Here is a 4,689-nt window from a genome sequence, read left to right on the forward strand (position 1 = left end):
ACCCGCATCGACCAGTCAGCAGCCCTCCCGCTTGCCGCCAGCCCCGCCCCCTCCCCGCCGCCATCTGTGTCGGCCAGTCAGCAGCCCTCCCGCTTGCCGCCGGCCCCGCCCCCTCCCTGACGCCACCCACATCGGCCAGTCAGCAGGCCTCCCGGTCGCAGCCGGCCCCGCCCCCTCCCTGACGCCACCCGCATCGGCCAGTCAGCAGCCCTCCCGCTGGCAGCCGGCCCCGCCCCCTCCCTGCCGCCACCCGCATCGGCCAGTCAGCAGGCCTCCCGGTCGCAGCCGGCCCCGCCCCCTCCCTGACGCCACCCGCGTCGGCCAGTCAGCAGGCCTCCCTCTCGACGCCGGTCCCGCCCGCCTCAGCCGCCGCCATGAAGCTGACCGAGGACGTGCTGCGCAGCTTTCGCGTGGCCAAGGTGTTCTGCGAAAACTCGGACAAGATCAACTGCCTGGATTTCAGCCCCAGCGGCCACTGGGTCGTGTCGAGCAGCGCCGACGACTCCATCGTGCTGTACGACCTCCGGGAGGGCAAAGCGCAGCGGACGCTGTACAGCCGGAAGTACGGCGCGGGCCTGATCCGCTACGCGCGCGACGCGGGCTCGGTGCTGTGCAGCTCCAGCAAGCGGGACGACACCATCCGCCACCTGTCCCTGCACGACAACAAGTACATCCGCTACTTCCCGGGGCACAGCCGCAGGGTGGTGGCGCTGTGCGTGTCGCCCGCCGACGACATCTTCGTGTCCGGCTCGCTGGACGGGACCGTCCGCCTGTGGGACCTGCGCGCGCCCAACTGCCAGGGCCTGGTGCACCTGCGCGGGCGGCCGCTGTGCGCCTTCGGCCCCGACGGGCTGGTCCTGGCGGCCGCGGTCAGCTCCAGGGCGGTCAAGCTGTACGACCTGCGCGCCCTGGACAAGGGCCCGTTCGCCACGTTCCGCACGCGCTGCGACCGGCCCTGCGACTGGACGGGGCTGCGGTTCAGCGGCGACGGCCGGCTCCTGCTGATCGCCACCAACGCCGGCTTCCTGTGCCTGCTGGACGCCTTCTCCGGGGCGCTGCTGCACACGTTCGCCGGCCACGCCAACGCCACGGCGGCCGCGCTGGAGGCGGCCTTCACCCCGGACTCGCGCTTCGTGATGACGGGCTCGGAGGACGGCAAGATCCACGCGTGGAGCGGCGAGAGCGGCGCCGAGGTGGCCGTGCTGGACGGCAAGCACGCGGGCCCGGTCAGCTGCCTGCAGTTCAACCCCAAGTTCATGACGTTCGCCAGCGCCTGCTCCCGCATGCTCTTCTGGCTGCCCACCGTGGACGAGTCGGCCTGACGCGGCTCCGCTGCTTCCGCGCAGCGGGGCGGCCAGTAGGGGGGATCGCGGAGTGGGCCACGCCTGTCATCCCAGCACTTTGGGAGGGCGACACGGGTGGATCACGAGGCCAAGGGATCGAGACCATCCTGGTCAACGTGCTGAAACCCCGTCTCTGCTAAAGATACGACAAAGAAAGAAACGCGGAGGGGACTGAGAACAGTCGCGTTGCACCCTTGGGCTGCGGCGGGAGCTTCCTTCCGCATGGCCTCTCCACCCGTGTGCTGTGTGTCCACCTTCTCAAAGGAGGGTCTTCAGAAGGACCCTCGGTGCAGCAGACTCGGCCTTTTTAAACTCATTATTTTTTGACTTGTTCCTCAAACTGGAAGTCCAAGAAGCGGACACCTTTCCCAAATGTACGGTAGATACTACGGGATGCCACCCACTGTCGAGCTCTCCTCTCCCAGAGAGGAAGGACTTTCAGAAACCAAATGACGCTGCTATTGCCCACCCAGGGTGGAAAACGCATGATAGGAATAATTGTTGAGAGTGCTTGGATCCATGGGTTAACAGGAAACGCTACGTAACTTCGCATATCTCCAACCAGAGCAATCACCAAGCATGACTTGCCCGGCAGCAGGAAAACGATTTTTATTTGAGTTCCTGTGTGTTCAAAACTGAGGCACCGTTTTCTCTGAAAACATGACACCTCATGGCTTCTATTTTTGGCCCCTGTGCCTCCTGAGTTAAGAAGGAAAGGAAAAAGGGCCGGGCGTGGTGGCTCACCCCTGTAATCCCAGCACTTTGGGAGGCCGAGGCGGGTGGATCATGAGGTCAGAGATCGAGACGAGACCATCCTGGTCAATATGGTGAAACACCGTCTCTACTAAAAATACAAAAAAAATTAGCTGGGCGTGGTGGCGTGCGCCTGTAATCCCGGCTACTCAGGAGGCTGAGGCAGGAGAATTGCCTGAACCCAGGAGGCGGAGGTTGCCGTGAGCCGAGATCGCGCCATTGCACTCCAGCCTGGGTAACGAGCGATAACGAGCGAAACTCCGTCTCAAAAAAAAAAAAAAAAAAAAAAAAAAAAAGAAAGAAAGAAAGGAAAAAGATATAGCTGGAAGTGAGTAGAAATGACGAGGTGAGGGCATAAGGCAGAATGAGCGAAGAGAAGCTGAGGGCTGCGGCTGCACAGATGCTCTCAGCAGAGCCAGAGGTGCTTAAATTTTCTTAGCGGTAGGTAAGGAGTGTGGCAGCGGCGTTTGCCACCCATTTAGGAGTCAGGGCCAAAGCCACTGATGTTTATTTGACAGCCACACTGCACTGCTCAGCCAGCGGATACTTAAAAAAATGTATTTCCCACTGCAACTACAATTACTGCTTAATAAGGAAAATTTGGGAATTTTGGAAAGAGTAAGTTTGCCACCCAGATGCTACCACTGTTAATCTTTCGGTGTTAAATGTTCCCCTAGACATTCCTGTGTGTAGATTTTTGGTGTGTTTACATAATTATTCTACTGTATATGCAATTTTATGTCCCTTTTGTACTTAACATAAAACATTTTTTCCATGTTACAGTCTTCATTATAGTTTTTGTTACAGAATATATATATATATATATATATATATCACTAAATAAGGTAAAATAAGGAACGGCATGTTAAAATTAACAAAAACGAAATTTGTCACTAGCAGACTTGCACCTACATTTCCCCCTAAAAAAGATGGAGCAAGATGAGATTAAAGAGAAGTTATGTCAGAGGGAAACATTTTTAAAAATGATTTCAACTTTTATTTTAGATTGAGGGGGTACATATGCAAGTTTGTTACAGGGCATATTTTGTGATGCTGAGGTTTAGAATAGGAATGACCCCATCAACCAGGTAGTTGAACAGAATACCCAAGAGTCTTTTGTGGCCCCTTCCCTCCCCAGTCTAGTGGTCCCAAGCATCTATTATTGCTGTCTTTATATCCATGAGTACCCAGTGTTTAGCCCCCACTTATAAGTGAGAACACGCGGCATTTGGTTTTCTGTTCCTGTGTAAATTTGCTTAGGATAATGGCCTCCAGCTGCATCCAAGTTGCTGCAAAAGACATAGTATCATTCTTTTAATGGCTTTGTGGTATTTCATGCCCTATTGTACCACATTCCTTATCTAATCCACCACTGATGGGCACCTAGGTTGATTCTAGTCTTTGCTATTATGAATGGTGTTGCGATGAACATGTAAGTTTATGTGTCTTATATGGTAGAACAGTTTATTTTCTTTTGGATATATACCCAATTTATTAGCCAGGGTTCTCCAGAGAGACAGAACTAATAGGATATATGTATATGTGAAAGGGAGTTTATTAAGAAGAATTGACTCAGATGATCACGATTATGTGGATAGACCTTTGTTGGATGCACAGTTTGTGGATATTTTCACCCATTCTGTAGGTTGTCTGATTACTCTCATCATAGTTTCGTTTGCTGTGCAGAAGCTGTTTAGTTTAGTTTCCACTTGACTATTTTTTATATTATTATACTTTAATTTCTGGGGTACATGTGCAGATCATGTAGCTTTGCTACATAGGTATACATGTGCCGTGGTGGTGGTTTGCTGCATCCATCACCCCGTCATCTACATAAGGTATTTCTCCTCACACTGTACCTCCCCAATCTCCCAACAGCCTGCTGTTCCTCCCCTAGCTACCTATCAACCAGACCACAGTGTGTGATATTCCCCTCCCTGTGCCCATGTGGACTTAGTCATAAATTCTTTCACAAGCCTATGTTCAGGATGGCGTTTCTTAGTTTTATTCCTTGCATTCTTATAGTTTAAAATACTATAATTACATTTAAATCTTTAATCCATCATGAGTTAATTTATTATCTTGTGAAAGGTAAGGGTCTAGCTTCAATCTTCTGCATATGGCTAGTCAGTTATTCCAGCACCGTTTATTGAATGATTCCCTTTCCCGTTGCTTGTTTTTATAAACAGTGTCAAAATTCAGATGGCTGTAGGTGTGTGACCTTATTTCTGGTTTCTCTATTCTGCTCCATTGGTCTTTGTATCTGTTTTTTGTTTTTTTTGTTTTTTTTTTTCGTTTTGTTTTGTTTTTTTGAGACGGTGTCTCACTCCATCACCAGGCGCCAGACTGGAGTGCACGACCTCGGCTCACCGCAACCTCCGCCTCCCGGGTTCAAGCAGTTCTCCTGCCTCAGGCTCCCGAGTAGCTGCAACTACAGGCATGCACCGCCACGTCCAGCTAATTTTTTTGTATTTTTAGTAGAGACGGGGTTTCACCATGTTGGCTAGGATGGTCTAGATCTCTTGACCTCGTGATCCGCCCGCCTCGGCCTCCTAAAGTGCTGGGATTACAGGCGTGAGCCATGTATCTGTTT

The 4,689-nt window shown here is 52.3% G+C and overlaps 1 pseudogene across 1 annotated transcript; it reads left to right on the forward strand.

Moving 5' to 3' along the window:
* The first annotated feature begins 323 nt into the window (after positions 1–323).
* LOC100386375 (WD repeat-containing protein 82 pseudogene) lies at positions 324–2,914 on the forward strand (annotated as a pseudogene). Its single transcript, XR_013530554.1, has one exon. The product of XR_013530554.1 is annotated as a WD repeat-containing protein 82 pseudogene (transcript).
* The last annotated feature ends 1,775 nt before the right edge of the window (positions 2,915–4,689 follow it).

This window comes from Callithrix jacchus, chromosome 21, assembly GCF_049354715.1.
Source record: "Callithrix jacchus isolate 240 chromosome 21, calJac240_pri, whole genome shotgun sequence".
NCBI classification, from domain to species: domain Eukaryota; kingdom Metazoa; phylum Chordata; class Mammalia; order Primates; family Cebidae; genus Callithrix; species Callithrix jacchus.